The sequence below is a fragment of the Neophocaena asiaeorientalis genome, unplaced genomic scaffold (genome assembly GCF_003031525.2).
Source record: "Neophocaena asiaeorientalis asiaeorientalis breed wild unplaced genomic scaffold, Neophocaena_asiaeorientalis_V1.1 scaffold1, whole genome shotgun sequence".
NCBI classification, from domain to species: Eukaryota; Metazoa; Chordata; class Mammalia; order Artiodactyla; family Phocoenidae; genus Neophocaena; species Neophocaena asiaeorientalis.
In genome coordinates, this window is record NW_020171981.1 from 3,158,926 (window position 1) to 3,176,787 (window position 17,862).

At 51.6% G+C, this 17,862-nt stretch overlaps 1 protein-coding gene across 1 annotated transcript in view; it reads right to left on the reverse strand.

Moving 5' to 3' along the window:
* Positions 1–9,936: 9,936 nt before the first annotated feature.
* Positions 9,937–17,862, reverse strand: part of SOCS7 (suppressor of cytokine signaling 7) — a 33,372-nt gene continuing 25,446 nt past the window's right edge. The window contains exon 9 of the mRNA XM_024744670.1: positions 9,937–15,751. The gene's annotated coding sequence lies outside the window, so the exon portion shown is untranslated. The remainder of the gene's footprint in view (positions 15,752–17,862) is intronic.

The window sequence follows — 17,862 nt, forward strand, 5'->3', positions numbered from 1 at the left end:
ACCTGACCCCCAGAAGAAGTATGAAAGGCTGATGGAGGAGCAACTCAGGCCATGCTGCAGGCCCAGTGAGATGCGTTCAGGGTCCTCTAGGCAGAAAGTAATGGTGTCCCCTAGCCCTGCCCCTCCTTTTTTTAAAAAATGGAGGTGAAATTCATATAACATAAATTTAACTATTGTAACGTGAGCAATTCAGTGGCTTTTAGTCCTGTCCCCCCAACCCCTGCTTTTTTGTGCTCAGAGTGGAGTTGAGTCAGTCATGACAATAGCAGAGAATGACGAATGGAGTCCCCTTCCCCCTGCCAGGCCTGGTGCTCCAGGGAGCTGCCACTGGCCATTTAAATTAACAGCCAAGATGCCCAGCAGGCCTGGAGACTAGACCAGCCCACAGCCCTCCCCAAACATCACGCCTAGCCCAGGGAAGATGCCCAGAGTGCTTCATGACTCCTCAGAGCCCCTCTTCACACCCCAGAACTTAAGATCACCCCATCCCCTGACTCCACACCCTCTACGCCTCCCCACACCCCTCCTCACCACCATCACAGGGAACACAAGAACCCCTCTGCCACAGAGAGGAGGGTGTCTCAGAGCCCAGGGCCCCAGGCCACCACTTTAAGCAGAGCCTGGGAGTGTGGACACTTAAAGACCCACCCAGGAACAGAAAACCCTTCCACTCCAGACCCCACCCCAAGACCTCTCACCGAGTCAGGATTAGGAAGGCAGCAAGGCAGCCCTCCCTTCAGCCCACATCAGGATTCTGTCCATCTTAGAACAGGGGGCTGCAAGTCAGGATAGAGGGCCCCCCACTTACTTAAGAGGACCAGCCCCTCTTGTCCAGGATTTGCTAAGCTCTGTGGAGGGAGTGAGGTGCTCTGACCTGAGGGGGCCATCACGCTGACCTCCTCTGATGGATACTGTGTGAAAGACAGCCCTCCCAGAGCCTGGCTGGGGCTGCAGGTCTGTATCCGGGGGGCATGTGAAGAAGCTGCCCAGCCCACCCCATGTTTTCACCGCCATGAAATGGTGGCATTAGTTGCTGCACCTGCTGTAATTGGGAATGGAGGAGGACGCTGGCTGGGAGAAGCCCCTTGATGTATAGGGGGGAGGGGGACGGTTGTATCTTTAGGTCCCGCAGGGTGGGGGCGGCCGGGAGGGTCAGCGGTAGTTTTGCGATCACCTTCTGTCACTCCTTCATTATGCAGAGCCTGCTAGGATCCTGGATGGAGCCGGGACCTTACCGAGTGGGGAGGGGGGCTTCTAAATGCTCTCCTTCTGGAACGGGGATGGGGAGCGAAGCAGCGTGTGAGCCCTCGGTGAGCGCCTCCCTATTTGTCAGTGGTGGGGGAGTACTTGACACACAGATACACAATGCATACACACTGCTCACACATCCAGGGGCGCATCCCTGCCAACACCCACCGTTCTGCCTGTCCTGGGGGCACTGTTAGTCCCGAGAAGATCCCCTCCAAGGGCAGCCTCTTCATTTCTGAGGTTATCAAAGTCGGAAGCGCCCCACCCTGCATTTTACAGGGCCACAGAGGGGCTTGCCCAAGGTCACACAGCAGCTTGGTGACAGAGTTGACCCGATGGCCCAGACCACTGTGACTGCCTGAGAGCGGGGCAGAGATACCCACAGCACCTGGACCATAGGGAGACCCTACCCTGGTGAGCAGGGTTCAGAGCCATGTGACCCCATGAAGACAGGAGCTGGTGTGGAGGGCCACTCCCTGTTGCCAGGATTCAGCCTCTCTTCGAATGTGTTCTGAGGCCCTTGGGTGGGTGTGGGGAGCGGGAATGGAGATTCCTGCCGCCCACCATGTACCATGCCCCAGGCATGTGCCAAGCAGGAGGAGGAGCTGAACTGTTTGTCCACTGCCAGAGAAGGGCCATCTGAAGCTCCAGATGCCAGCTGGGGACCTGACTTGTGGGCAGTGGAGCCACCAACTCTGGTGAAAGCCAAGGAGGTGGCAGAAAGACCGCCTCCCCCACTGAGATCCCTCTCCCGCATCAGGGGTGGCTCCTGACTGCCCACTGCCCCTCTATCCTGCCCATGTCAGGGCAGGGCCACACCGAGGGGGCTATCACATGAGCAGGCATGTGAGAGGAGGGCATGCTGCCCAGGGCAGGAGTATGGAGTCCCGGAGTGGACAGGGGTGGGAATTAACCTGCCCTGAGGCGGGCAGTGGGGTTGGGGCATCGGTGCGCAGGCGCTGGCTGCCCAACACCTCTGGGCCAGTGCCCAGGCGGCATGAAGGGGATTTCACACTTTCACTGAGCCCTGGCCTCTTTGTTAGGCACCAGAGGGTGAGGGAGCAGGGGGCTGGAAGCTGAGATGGGGAGAGTTAAGCTCCTCAGTGGGCCCAGACAAAGGGGGCTTTATAGGCTGTGTGTAGGGGGCATGCTAGGGGGAGGAATTCAGGAATGCAGGCTGGGGAGGCCCTGAGCCCCCCGGGCAGCCCCGTTTGGGGCTGAGGTTGGACTCCCCCAGCCCTCCCATGCTTTGGCCCTGCAGAGTATTTGCTGCTTTTCTCCTGGGACTGCAGCCAGGAGTCCCGGTGGCCCTTCATCCCCAGCCGCCCCTCCTCTCAGGGATCTGGGGGGCACTACCCACGCACTTCCAGTCTTCCCCGCCCAGCTGGCTGCAGCCTCTCTTGGCTTCCCTGCCATGCCCTCTCAGACGGCCTCGTAGCCCTGTCTGCTACCAGAGTGAGTGCCCTGCTGGCTGCCAGGGGAAGGGAGGGACAGACTTGGGTAGGGTCACAAGGCTATGGGGTCAATGGGGCCCTTTGTCCCTTCAGACAGAGTCTGTCCTGGGCTAAAGAGATAGGAGACAGAGAAGAGTGCTAGCCAGCAAGCACATGCCCCCAACCCTGACCTGGCCTCTCCCAGGCCGTGGTGGAGCTGGACCTTGGGCTGTGGAAGGCAGGCCCGTTTCTTCCCAGTTGGTTTCCCTCTGGCTCTCTTTCAGGGCTGAAGCAGCCACTGAAAGTGAAAACAAGGAGGAGGAGGTGGCCCGGCAGCAGCCACCCATGCTGGCCTCTGAAACAGCTGTTGCTTGGCCAGGCCTAAGGTCTGGGCTTGGGCTTTGCAAGGTTGAGAACTGTCTGTCCCCAAAGATGCTGATCTGGCCCTGAAGAGTAAACTCCTACTAGCCAAAGTCATGGTGGCTAGATTGCTAGACCCTGAAGCTCTTTTATCAAAGCACCCTGAGCACCACAGGAAGCTTCACAAGCAGAGAATCCCAGTGAACGGAAGTGATGGTACTGCCCACCGTCTCTGCCCCAGCCTGCAGGGTCCACATGTGCAACCAGCCCAGGCCTCCCTCTTCCCTGGCAGGCTGGATCTCCGACAAGCTCCTACTCTGATTCCTGTATCTACTGTGCATGGGTCAGAACCTTCGACAACAGCAGTACCTCAGAGGAGCAGCAGTAGGGGTGGGGCAGGGCCCAGCTCAGGTTGTTGGACAGGTGTCTTATTTCATCTCCTTCATAAGATTAAAAAGAGGAAAGTCTTATCTCTTGATGAGCGTCTTGGGCAAAAGTCCCCTTTTAGGGGGTAAAGAAAATGTCCAAGTCTGGTCAGCATTGTACTTTCCATCTCGTTGAGAAGTTTCAAGTAACGGTGGAGGGAGGCAGACCGAGATCAAAGCCCGGGGTCTGCCGTTTATGGTCTTGGGCAGGTATTCTCACCTCTCTGAGCTCTAGCTTCCTCACTGGTAAACCAGGAATGATAATAGCACCACCACACAAGGTTGATGCAAGATTAAATGAGATGCGAGTATAAAATGCTTGGTCCGATGAAGGCCCCATAAATGATAAATAAAAGTTAAGTGGGCTTCCCTGGTGGCGCAGTGGTTGAGAATCTGCCTGCCAATGCAGGGGCCACGGGTTCGAGCCCTGGTCTGGGAAGATTCAAAAGTTAAGTACCTTCTACAAAGAGCTGAATGAATCCATCTCATACTGACTATTATTAGCTTTAGTTCAGCAGGTGAAAATTTCCGACCTTGTGTCCAATCTGAGAGGCCAGACCCTGGCTACAGCCAGGTGTTCCTTTTGAGGGTGGCACCGGCCTTTAGCTGGGTGGGGGAACAGAAAAGAAGGGCAGTTTCCAGCCCGGTGCTGAACCCCCCCCCTACCCCCACCCCCAGCCAGCCTCCTTCTCTTTGCCTGTGTAGCCTCTGGGCCTCCCTGGGGAGCTGGAGGAATGGAAAGGGAGCTGAGAGCCACCAGGTAAGGAAGACAGCTCCCCCGGTGCCGGTGCCGGGGGCCTGAGAGGAGAGGAAGGCGGAGGAGTACCCAGGAGGGAGTAGAAGGAGGTGAGAGGGAAGCGGGGCAGTGGGCAGCAGGCCTCACTCCTCCACCTGCTGCTCTGCAAACAAAGCCAAGGATGATGCAATCCTGGCCTGGTGCAGCTGAGGCTGCAAAGCCCTGAGAGGGGAAAGTGGGCATTGGGGGTGGGGAGGGCAGGGGCAGCAGGGCAGATGCAAGGGACCTGTGGATGCCGGACCCTGGAGTCCCAGCCCGACATGTGACTTCTTCTTATGGCTCCTGGCCACCTCCTGAAGCCCCTCACCCTGGGTCAGACCCCTCCCCAAAGAGTCACAGCTGCCTTCGAAGCAGGAGGCAGACATGATGCAACTAGGACATCATTCCACAAGGGGCGGGAGATGATGAGAGACCCAGACGTCAAGTTGACTCTGAAGTCCCCATTGGGCCCTTCACCAGCAGGCCTGGGGCTGCAGGCTTCTGTGTTCCCTTCCTCTCATCCTGGAGACAAAAGGCAAAATCCTCCAGAGAAGGTGCGATGGAAAGGCTCAGGAGAACCTCACCAAGGGCTTGCACAAAGTAGTATATATTTATAGAATTAAATAAAAACCCAAGGCAGACACGGCTCCAGGTCTGGGCCCCCAGTGTCAGGAGACCCCGGCATCCCCCTGGGGCAAGTGTACCATTAGCAGCCATCAAGCCAGCAGAGGTGGGGGTGGGGCGGGAAGGTGCCCCCCGCACCCCGACCCAGTGCATCTACCTCAGTTCCCCACTCTGCCTGGGAGCCAAGAGAACAAAGGCTTCCCCCTCCTCCACCTGGAGAAAGGGGGCTCGTCCCACATGCCAGGGCCATGCGGAGGATGTGTCATGGGCCAGGGTCCCCAAGGGGACAGGGCATTAAATGGGGACAGCAGAAGAGGACTGCACATACTGTGTTCAGGAATATTTTAGCCCGGCCTCGCCCCACCGCCGCCCAGAGCCGAGGGGACAGCTGGCTGGTGGCCTAGCCCAGAGGAGCCACTAGGTGGCAGGAAAAGCCCAACTCAGCCAGCCCCACCTGCTTCCACCACCAGCCCCAGAGCCCTACCCCCCCGCAACCTCCCCTTCTCCTCCCTCCTCCCTCCCGCCCATCCCTCACTGCGCCTCCCGTGATGGGGCCCCTGAAGTCTTTTCTTTCTTCCTTCCGCCTTTGGGAAGGGAAAAAGCTCTCAGTTCTCCTCAAAATGTGTTCATAATGATGATAATAATTAGTGCCCGTGGCTGTTTATTGAGTGCTGAAGAGGTTCCAGGCATCTTACGTGCATTATCTCACCTGCTCACACATGAGGTAAGTTAAAAAAAAACTCTCCGTTTTTTCAAGAGGAGACAGCGAAAGCATAAATAGATTGCTCTCAAACCCAGTGTCCTCGCTTGGGAGTGTTATCAAGTGGGTGTAGGCGTGGGGAGGACGGGAAGGACCCATCAGATGCATCTGAGTTTTGTCCACCATCCTTAGCACCCCCTCTCCCCTCCCCCACTCCTTGAGGGTCTAGGAGGGTGTCTTAGTCTTGGGGCGAGTGTGAGGTTTGAAGAGGCTACCCAAGTGATTCAGGCTCACAAAAAACCCCACCCTGACTGAGAGCCACTGCACCCTACACTGCTGCCTCACCTCCAGGCTCCACAAGGCATTCCGGGTTCTCCCCTTGCCAGCCTCGCTTCCCCTGTGAATTTCTATTCTAGTATGGCTGCCCCCCATTCAGGTCCAAAGGTGATTCCAGCCCAGAGGGCCTTTCTCCACTGCCAGTTCCTCTTCTGGCCTGGCTGTCTTTGACCTCCTGCATGGTTTTCAGCAAACATTCATGGGGGGTATTTCTCCGTGTGCTGGCACACCACTAAGTTGAGGGGGTGGAAGACAAGCCGAAAACAAACAAGACACAGAACCCACTCGCCAAGTGCAACAAGAGTTTCACATGTCTAAAGCTGGGCCTATAGTCACTCTACATATGGTGTCCCACTCAAAGCCCCATAACCAGAAGAAAAGGATAACTATCTCTATAGCTGTTTCTTCACAGTATCAGGGCATTGGAAAAGGTGGCAGCTGTGGGGAAGGGGCACCAGTAGATGACACCCAATGCACACTGAAACCTTTCTTCTTTGTTTTTTGGCCGCGCTGTGGGGCATGCGGAATCTTCATTCCCCAACCAGGGATCAAACCCAGGCCTCCTGCATTGGAAGCATGGAGTCTTAACCACTGGACCGCCAGGGAAGACCCACAATGAAACTTCTTGAAATCTTCTTTAACTCTGCCAAATCTCTTACCTAAGATAGCTGTTGCCAGACTCTCCCGTCCCATTCCAAATCTTCCAAACTACCCTCAAGCTCAGCTGTTACCTTCTCACACTTATTTTTCTCTCCCAGGATAAACCTAGCTAGCCTCTCCTATTCTCCTTCCTATCCCATCACCCCTCATGATTTGCAGAAAAAAGGCCCAGAAACAAAGCCATGTTTCTCAGAACGGGGAAGGGGGAAAGCCAGGGATGAGATGAGAAGGCCATGTGAAGAAGGGCACCTGAGCTGAGCTCTTGAAATGCAGGGTTTCTGTTAGGTGTGAATTCAGCAGGGGGGCAGTGGGTAGTTCAGTGCAACCTCTGGTCACTGGACAAAGCCTGCTGACCCTACCTCGGTGGCGTCTTCCAACTAAAGGGGCAGCATCTTCTCTGTCATTCTCTCTGACGCCACTGGCACCAGAAGGAAGCGGTCCACATGCCCCCTCGGGAATATCTTGAGTTACAGCTATGTCACTTAGTTCATGCCCTTATTCCAGCCACGAAAAGTCCAATCCCTTAAGAAGATTCTGAAGAATCCTGACATTTAGTGGCTAAGAGAAGCCACCCATACCCCCAACCCAGTTGTCCTGTGCAAAAGGTGAAGATCCAGGTTCGAGTCTGGCTGACTAGGAAAACAAGGCAGCACTCCTGGGTGGGGGCTGACCTCATCTTTCCTCCACCACCACCACCTTGGCACATCCACTTAACTGTGCCAGCCCTGGGGGCAGGGAGAGAGCTGAATAGGACACAGTTTGTCCCTCACAGACCAGAGGTTACAATTGAGTAACCGGCAGACACATGAACAGCTATTTTAACAGAGGAAGGAGCATCTGTCTGGCTGACAGTGGCTGGTGAAAATTCCAGAGGTGACCCTGGAGGAAAATCTTGAAGGATGAGCAGTTCTGCAGGTGAAGAAGGTAGGAAGTTAGGGTCCTCCAGGCAGATGGGACAGAATGAGGGAAGGCGGAGTGGCGGGAGAAGGGATGCCATCATCTGGGGACTTCGAGTCAGGCTTTGTGACCAGCGTGCATCCCGTGTGGCAGGGGAAGGAGAAATGGCCTTGAATGTCAAGTTGAGGAGTTAAGGTTTTCTTCTCTAGGTTAAAAGTCATCAATGATTTTAAACTAAGGAAGTGACTTGAGCACATCTTTATTTTGGAAGGACTATTAGAAGGACTGGAGAGGGGAACGAGGAAGCAGGATGGCCAGTTGGGAAGTTGCTGAAATTGTCCAGGTGAAAAAGGGGAGTGCCTAAACTAGGGCATGGCAATGGAGGAGGGATGCATGATGAGTCGCAGCTTAAATGGGGATCCGTGCACAGGATAAAATTGCAGTCAAAATTCCTCTTGAGAATCTCTTGGGAAGGGGCTCCATTAGACATCAACGATAACCCCGTTAGTGCTTCTTCAGAACTGGGGTCAACCCTCGCGCCTTTGGCTGAGCACCAGAGGAACATGGTTGGTTTTCAGAATCCACACGGCACAAACAGGCGCTAGAATCCTTATGCAAAAGATGCTTGCGGGCTTCCCTGGTGGCGCAGTTGTTGAGAGGCCACCTGCCGATGCAGGGGATGCGGGTTCGTGCCCCGGTCCGGGAAGATCCCACGTGCCGCGGAGCAGCTGGGCCCGTGAGCCATGGCCGCTGGGCCTGCGCGTCTTGAGCCCGTGCTCCGCAACGGGAGAGGCCACGGCAGTGAGAGGCCCGCGTACCGCAAAAAAAAAAAAAAAAAACATGCTTGCACTCTAAGAGACTGGAAGGGAACCAAGACAGAAAATTCACTTTTCCCATCTCACCCTCAATCGGGGCACACAGATGAAATGCAGGAGGGAATCTCCTGCACAGTTATGATGTCATGTGCTTATAATTGAATTCAAGTTAGATACATGCATGATAAGACACCACTGAGAGGTGAGATGGAATGAAAAGTGGCAGCTGAAAGTAGACATAGGAGAGGAAGGAGGTAGTTTCAGGTTTTGGGGGTGAAGAGTGTGGGAGGGGACCTTTTTATTTATTTTGGGCTCCCTGTTTCCAAAAGAATGCCTTTACTTCTGTGCGCTTTATCATGCAAGCCAGAGGGGACTAGTACCTCTTTCCTAACAAACCTAACACATCATCACTAATATGAATGATGCTGATTTGAAATGATGAAAACCTATGTCTCTACTTTCAAGAAATGCCTACTACTAACACTCTTGACTGTTGGTGTCGGTTTTTTTTTTTTTTTTTTTTGCGGTGCGCGGGCCTCTTTTTTTTGAGGTACGCGGGCCTCTCACTGCTGTGGCCTCTCCCGTTGCGGAGCACAGGCTCCGGACGCGCAGGCTCAGCGGCCATGGCTCACGGGCCTAGCCGCGCTTCGCGGCACGTGGGATCTTCCCGGACCGGGGCACGAACCCGCGTCCCCTGCATCGGCAGGCGGACTCTCAACCACTGCGCCACCAGGGAAGCCCGGCAAAGATTCTTTATGATCAACAAGCTGTGTCCAAACAGGGGACATCAGAGCATTTGAATTGCTGATTCTGAGTTAAGCATTTTCCTTTATGTTCTTCACACTTCATGGCTTGGAGCATTTTTTCTTCCAAAAGGGAAGAGAACTTTAATCAGGAGTTCATGCCTTCACCGAATGGCTATCAGAATTGATAAGACACTGTTTCATCCTAACGTGGAACTGTGACTTGGGAATGAGCTGAATAGGGCAAGTGGGGATCCCGAGACTCCCTCCTGGGGCACTTCTGATCAGTCCTAAGAGAATGCAACTGCTGAGAACTAGGGTTTCATCTCACTCAGCATGCTTTCTACTCTGAGGATGCAGAAAAGCTGCCGAAAATTCTCCAAAATGTGCCAAGGTGGTACATTGGCCCTCTAAGTGGGGAACTTGGAGAGGGACTGGGTGGGAAAGTGGAGAGGGAAGATTCGAGCAGCTCCAAGTACACACAATCAGAGAAACATTTCTGGTCCTTTCCTCTCCAAAGAGGACAGCTCAGGAGGGAATGGGCTAGAAAGGCAGGAGGGACACAGGTCAAACTTATGAAAAACCTTGACTGCCAGCCTACGTATATACTAGGAATGACTGCTATGGTAAAATAGGAACTCTCCCAAAGCAGAGCAAAAAGGCCCCAGAAAGCTCTCTGGAATTCTCCTGCATTTCCTGGGGAAGGAAAAAGCAGCTCTGAGCAATGGCCACCAGCCTCAGGAATTTTTCAACATCTCTAATTCTGACAAGACCAGTTCTGGATGTGCTCTGCTTAGCCGACATCACAGGGATTCTCCAGTTGCCAGGGGTGGGTCATCTGACCCTAAGTGGGTGGTGATGGTGCGAGGAGTCATACGAGATGAGAGAGGGAATGAAAAACAATAACCCAAATAACATGAAAGAATTTCTAAACATTTTTATTTCAAATCTCTTTTCACCCCTTCCGCAAAAAGACATTGGTCAGTACAGCAATCATAAAAAGGAGATACAAACACAAGAGTCAAATGTCTCCCGCACTGACACTTACAAAAAACCGGGAATTATACATGGGGTTTCCAAACAGGACCTGCAGCAGCTACTAATGTCCCTTTACAAGAGTCAAACATGCCTATGAATACAGTATATACAGACACCCCATTCTGGAACTAATCTACAGGGACATCCCAACACCCTCCCATCTATCCCCAGAAAAATACCAAAACACACCCAAAGTGCATTTGTTTTGTTTATATCAAAACATCTTTCCCTTTCCCCAACCCACCCTCAGACCCTCCCACCCCATTTAAGATTGGCCTGCAAGTCTATTTTAACCATTTAGTAATTTTTTATAGTTTATGAAAATAAATTATACAGCAACTATTTTAATAAATTAAGCACAAAAAGGTAGAGGAAAGGAGAAAAACTAAATGGGAAGACAAAAGCCAGACCACGCTTTGGCTGGGAGGAGGGTGGCGCGGCTGAAGAGGACGGAAGTGGTTGCAGGGGCGATGTGGTCCCCCTTCCGGCGAAGAACTGGCAACCACCCCGAGCCCAGAACGACACCCCTCTTCGCTGAGTTTCTTGAAAACCACCAAAAACTGTACAGCAGTGGCTGTGGCACGGGCAGCACCAGTTTGGGCCTTCCAACAAGCAGCCTGCCCACGGAGCGGTGCCTGGATTATGCTTCTTGGAAAAGGTTCTGGGCCTAACAGTGAGGGGCAGGTCCCTGTTCAAGTGAGCACCAGAGATGGGGTAGTCAGACCAGCCTTCCTGCTCCACCTGAGCTGGGTAGGGGGCTTAGGACGAAGCTCGGAGCGGGGCTGTGCGGGTTTTTGATCTCCTGGGTTCTGATCAAGAGTGTCCTAAGTTCACCTTACACTCCATCTCCAGGAGCAACTAGATCGCAGTCCAGCTGCGAGCAGACATTCAGGTCTTCCGCTGCCATGACTGGCTGCCTTTTGCCTGCCCCTCTCGGCATTTTGGAAGAGGGAGTGGGAGGGGGAGGGAGCAATTCCAGGTACCCTCTAAGGAGATGAAATGGGCGTGAAGGCATGTCACAGACTCAGCATGCAGGACTGGCTTCCTGGGAGGTGGATGCGAGTGGGAAGGAATGAGGGAAGGGGCAGAGAGGACAGGATGGGAAACAGGAAGAAACTGGGGGCACCTACCAGGAAGGTCAAGAAGCATGAAAAGGACAAAGACAATATGGAATCTGTATGTAAAGAAAGGTCTTTCCCTGGCAGATTAGAGAAATCAATGATTTAAATACAATTCCTTACTCTATTTTTATATCTGCAGCATCTGAGTCCCCAGTGCCTCTGTCTCTATGCTCCAACCCCCACCTCACACCTCCCAAGGCTTCGCTGTCTTTTCAAGGCCTCCTGTCGTTTTGTGCTGAGCATGAAGACTCCAATGTCAAAAGAGGATAGACCATGGGGACTGGCAGACTTGACTTTGCTTTCTTGAGCTTTGTGGCCCAATAATCCTATAGCTATCATGGGGGGAGGGGGTCATGATTTTCTTTCTTTCTTTTTTTTTTTTTTTCTTTTTTAATAAAAAAGGTTTTACTCCCCAGGAGCAAATAAATCATTTTGAACTACTGATAAACACTGCTGCAGTGAAAAGAAAGATGGCTGCATGTATGCAATAGCACAAATTCAGTGTAAGAACAGCTGTGTTGACAATTAGAGATAAAAATCATTTATCCATTTCCCCCTTTCCCATGAACCAAACCAAGAGGATTCCCATAGGGAAAATGTCTCACTCAGAAGCTCCTCCCTTAGGGACAGGGGGCACGTCATTCTCTTAAAAGTGGACAACGTATGGCAGGTCTCGCCCCAGTGGAGATGCTCTCAACACCCCCACTGGTGGCAAAACTTCTGCAAATGAAAACACAAACACAAACACACACACACACACACACACACACACACACAATGACTTTCAGACCTCCTTCCAGCAGCCACAGAGCTATATATGCCAATGCCTAGGCCTCCAACTTCAGGGCTCAAAGCCAAGGGAGAGGCAGGAGGGCAGGGGGGAATCTAACCTAGAGGACAAGTTTCTCCTAACCCCATTTTCTGCCAGGGCCAAGGGCTTCAAGCAGGCTGTGCTCTTCCAGTCTTCCAGGGCCCGGGGTGAGGGCTGAAAAGGCTGGCACCCAGGGCATCCGGCTTTACTCCAGTCTCTCACCCCAGATCTAAGAACACTAACCACCCTCTCACTTGCCAGTGCTTCCTGGATGTGCACTGTAGGGGGGGTTGCCGCTATCTCCACATCTCTCCCAGCCTTAATAAGGGGACTGTGTAATCAGCTCCGGTGACAAGTAGGAAAGGAGGAGGAGAAACCATGGCAGCAAGCTCCCCACCACACCTCCCCCCTCAGGAACCTGGGTGCTGCCGCCCAGGGCTGGCCTTCCAGGGTGTCACACTCACTGCACCTAGGCACAGGCAGGCAACCAGGCCAAGGTCATTGCCAACTGTCCCAAACTCCTAGTTTGTCACCCATTTATCTAGTCCCCACAGCAGAGCCCCCACCGCCTTGCGCCCTGCAACCACAGCACACGAATTTCAAGTAATAGCAAGTTGTAGCAGTAGCTGTCACTAACTCACAGTGGTTCACGCCTGTCCTGAGGAAGGTTACAGTAGACCAGTCATAAACAAGCGAGGGTTACACAGGCAGGGCCTGAGGGTATTGACATCACCCATCCACAACTTAGAAACCAATGACGGGTCCCTAGAAGTGAGAACCTTTTCCAGTTTGTGACTTGAAAATACAATGACCAAAAAGCAGAGTTCCCTCTGCAGACTGCATTTCAATTAGCACTACACAGAATCGGCAGCGGGGCAGGGGCCGCAGGCAGGAGAGGTGAAGGGGAGCTGCTGATAAAGGCCAGCTGCCCCTGTCCCTCCCTGTTTACTCTGACCAGGCTGGTGCCCTTCCTCCTCACCTCCTGATGAAGCCTGTCTCCTCCTGCACAACTCTGTCTTATAGCCCACTCTACTAAGGAAGGACCAGGCTACGGCCTGGGCTGTGACTAATGCACAGACAGATCACGGACACAGTAAACACTACCCTTCCCGGGAGGAGAAAGGATGGTGGTGAGGGTGGGTCACGCCTCCTCAGCTGGTTTGGTTTTGTACCTGAGAGTATGGATTCTCCACTGGAAACCCCTGGTACCACAAGGGATCCAGGGGCTCTGCCTTCCTCACCCAGGCTGTGCTGAGAGCAGTGAGGTCCTTGACCACAGGCAAGAACCCGGCTGACTTCTGGCTTTCGGCTCCACCTCGCCATCCTAACCCCTCAGTATTCAGACCTGCCTGATGACTAGGAAGTTTCGGTCTAGACCACAGCACAGAAAAAGGATTCTTTGATGCCACTGCTCTAACTTGGGACTGTGCACTGTTCAGTACACACCCTGCAGATTTCTGCTTCTGTGCTCCTGTTCTTGCGTTTCTCATCTCACTGCCCTGCCCTCACCTAAAATCCAAAGGCTCACAGCACCAGAGCTTTCCTAGACCATCTGATCTACACTGATCTTACCCACTCTGAATTTCTTTAAAGACAGCCCTTGATTCTCTCCGCCATGCTGAGTCATTCTCCAAATGCTTCACGTGTGGCAGCCACCTAAAAGCTCCCTTAGGCCAGAGAATATGTCTTCCGCCTCCTGTGTTTTCCACAGTAGCTAGCCCAGAATCAGGCAAATGAACACTAAAAAGTAGTTAAAAAAAAAAAAAAAGAGATCCCACGTAGCCGCACAACAGCCACTCGAGGATCTCAGTGGATTCCACACAGCAGGCTTTACAGCTGGGTGGCACCGTCTGCAAGATGGCAAGTTAATCTGTACCTTCAAGAGGCAAGACCCAAAAAAAAAAAAAAAAAAAAAAAAGAGGCAAGACCCATAGGTTAAGCCAATTCCCGGGATCACAACCTTAACTGGCTAGTAATACTACCACGGCAGCCAGAGAGAGAAGAGGTACTACACGACAAATCAAAGGTGGGTGGGCTGTGTTTATGCTACAAAGCTCATTTTGTGGGCCACCTCTTCACAGCCAGGTAACAATGCAAGTTTCCTCCCTATTCAGCTATAAGGAGGAAGAATGGTCATTCCATGCAGGACGTAAGGCAGAAGGCCAATGCTCCCAGATGAGGCAGTCCTATAAATTACAAGACACTGGGGCCTCACCCCAAATGATCAGGAAACCACAAACCTGACAATATTATTTATCTCATGCGATGAGGCAGATATAAGCATAGGGGAACCAAAAGAGGAAGTCTGTTGAAATACTTACTGCAAAAGAGTAATAAAGATCAAACAGCTCAATTTTCACATCTTAATAGCAAACCTCTCCTCAGAGTAACTCTACAGAAAAGCAAACTCACAATGTTATATGATTTGACAATGGCCAAGTTCAGAAAAGCACTGGAGTTTTTCTCCCTCTTCCTCCACTTCCATCTGGAAAACAGGCAACTCTCAAAATCAGGATCTGACAGACTTCCCAGTGAAAGGAGGGCAAACAGGACCTAACTCAGGAAAATGTTTGGGTCGCCAGAAAGAACTCAGGAAAATAAAGAAGCCCTTGCTACCTCCTGCTCCAACAAACCTAAGAACATGAGCTGTAATGCTCTCCTCCCTCCTCATTGATCTCAGACGTGCCATTAAGGCTGAGACACTAGGGAGCTTTCTCTAGGAAGAGCACAATAGCTTCGTTTCTCACCTTCCTCCACATTCCCTCTCACTAGCTGACAGACGTGTGGAGGTAAGGAACACTGACTAAGTCATGGGTATGGTTTGCCATTAAGAATCTGGAAGCACGCTCCATTAACTTCAGCAGCCCGGGACTGGAGCTCTGAACTGTTCCGGTGATGAGAAAAACTATTGCCTCAACAGCCGGCGGAAGCAATAGGAACGATGTTACCATGACCAGAGTGAAAGGTACAGTTATCTCGAGGGAATGGGCTGAGGGCAGAGGAAGAACAGGGCTAACTTGAGGTCACAGAACTTAGGAATTCAGTAAAACAAAACGAACACAGCTGCTATGAGAGGTGATTCTGAAATCAGGTTCCTAAACCTTAAAAGCAAAGTATGCGAGGAGTCACTACTTCCCCCGGCAGAGCTATGTGCCAGTTCTGTCCAGTCATCATCTATTCGAGACTAACCTCCCTCCTCTCTTCCCTGCTCCTGCTGAAGCTACCCATACGCCTACAGAGAAGCAGATTCTCAGCCCTCAGAAACTCCCGACTTGATTTGCACTTCTGACTCCTTCTTTTCCCTTCCTCAAGGTCAATGGTGGAGACTCGAATTCTGCCTTTGGCACCACCTGAATGACCCTCACTGGCAATCCCCTCTCCTCCCCTCCTCTCCTTTGGATCTGCTCACCCTTGGCACCACTTCCAATCCAATGCGCACAGACCCCAGCTGCCTTTAGGGTGAGTTTTCCATACTGAGAAATGCAAATATCCAGAACAAAACTTCTGAAAAAGGAGCAGTGTTGAGACTTCTTCCAGTTTTCCAAGGAGTTCATCCAGTTCCAGTAGCACAGCGCTGGACGTGACAAGGTGGAGCCCCACTCAGAGAGTCCGGTCGTGTGCTTCATCCAAGCCCCAGAGCGGCGAGGGGAACCAAAGTCTTTGCACAGAGGATCCCAACCCTTCCTACTCCTCTTGTTTTCTTCACTCCCGTTTTCATGGTAGCTTCATTTGGTTCTTCAAAACTGGAGCTTGGCAACCAAATGCCTAGGTGAAAAAGGGGAATAATTAGAGTGGCTCAATAGAGTGGAACCAAAATGGAGTGAAAGAACAGCCTCTGGAGGTGGAGAAGCACAGCTCAAAGGGAGAATGGGGCCTGGAGAGCCAAGTGCTTCCACAAACACTGCAGCCGGCTGGATGCAGCAGTGGCCTTTGTCACAGGGACCTGAGCAGCCTACAACCTGGTCGCCAAAAAAAGGTCCTAAAATGACTAATAAAGATGTCCTACACACTGCCTCCCTTCTCTCTTTCCCATTCCCCTTCATTTTCCACACACTTTCCCTAAGGCCCATCTGCTCTAGGCACTGAAAAAAGAACTGAGTCCCTGGAGTAACCCCTGGTGAGCCAAGCTAGAAATAGCTGTAGACCCTGTGGCTTCTGGCTATTGAAGAGGGCTGACATATAATCACAAAGGCCAGTGCAGCTTCTACCTTCTGATTTAAGAAGGGCACTGTTCCAGCTGTTACCCTGTGCCCTAACTCCAAGTACCCTGGCAAAAAATTCTCCAGGTAAGAGCACACACAGACCAAGTGGCCCACTTGGAACTCTGAAACTAAAACTAGCCTGACCAACAAGAAATCATACCGGCTGAATTTCACACCTGAAAGTCCTTTCCCTTGGGAAGTGTTACTTCCCTTTTTCAAGGGGTCCTAGGAGCAAGTACAGCGTGATGCGTATTCTTTGCTACAAGCAACAATCCCAGTGTCACAACAAAAAGAGGCCCCGGGAGTTCAGTGCAATCCTTTGCCAATACGTGACTGCCCCCCACGCTCGTGGCAAATGGTTAGGCCCAGCCTATACCTGATCATATCAGGGCCTTTGTACTTATAGGATCCCCTGCCTAGAATGCCTGCTTCCAAGATCCTCTCACGGTTAACTCCTTGATATTCAAATCTCAGCTGAAATGTCACGTCCTCACAGGAGCCTTCCCTGATCATTCAAACTTGAGTAGTATGCTACCGTTAACCACTAAACTTCACCCAGGTTTATTTTCTTCATAACATGTACAGTCAACTGAAATTAACCTATTCACTTACTTACATGTGGCTGTCTGTCTCTCCCGACAAGAACTGCAGCTCTGAGAGAACAGGGCCTTTGACTATCTTGCTCGGCACCCTCTTCCCGATTCACACTGGCTACTTTATAGACGTTTGCTGAATGAATAAACAAGTGATGGGGAACTCACTAACTCCTGTGGAAAACCATTCCGTATTTGCACCTGTTAAAAAGCTTCTTCTAAAGTCGGACTGAAATCTGTTTAAAACTTATACTGTGGTCCTTCTCCTGCCCCCTGGAACCACACAGAATAAGTTTAATCACTCTTCCTTAGGAAAATCCATCAAATACTTCTTTTGGTCACCAAGCCCCTCGTACCCTAAAACTTCTCTGGTCCATGATAATCATTTATTCCCCACACGATGAAGTGTGGAGCCCCCCACCATCCTGAACCTTTCTCTGAATGTGCCTGTGTTCGTGGGGGCCCCTCCTAAGGCACAGCACCCACAGAAACGGTGCTCTAACTGAAGGGTCCCAATTACTCCTCAACAGCGCAGTTGCGTAGGTGGGCCCCCCTAGTTCCCCACCCTAATCAATGCAAAGCCACCAAGCAGAGAAACCCTCCTAGACATTGGAGCACTAAGATGTTTTAGGAGACACTTCCAAGGGCATACAGCTCGCCGATACAGTCACACCTCGTTTAACTTGTTTTGCTTCACTGCACTTCACAGATACTGCGTTTTTACAAATTGAAGGTTTGTGGCAATCCCACATCATCAGATGATGGTTAGCATTTTTTAGCAATATTTTAAAATTCAGTTATGTAGATTTTTTTAGACATAATGCTAGTGCACACTTAACAGACTACAGTATAGTATAGATAAAACTTTTATATGCTCTGGGAAACCAAAAAAATCATGTGACTTGCTTTATTGTGATATTTGCTCTCTTGCAGTGGTCTGGAAATGAACCCAAAGTATCCAAGGTATGCCTGTAACTGAAGACATGACAAAGTAACTGTACATCCAGCCCAGGATCCTTTAAGTTAAAACTCCCGCAGCTGCCTGGAGATACCTTTTTTTTTTTTTTTTTTTTTTTTTTTT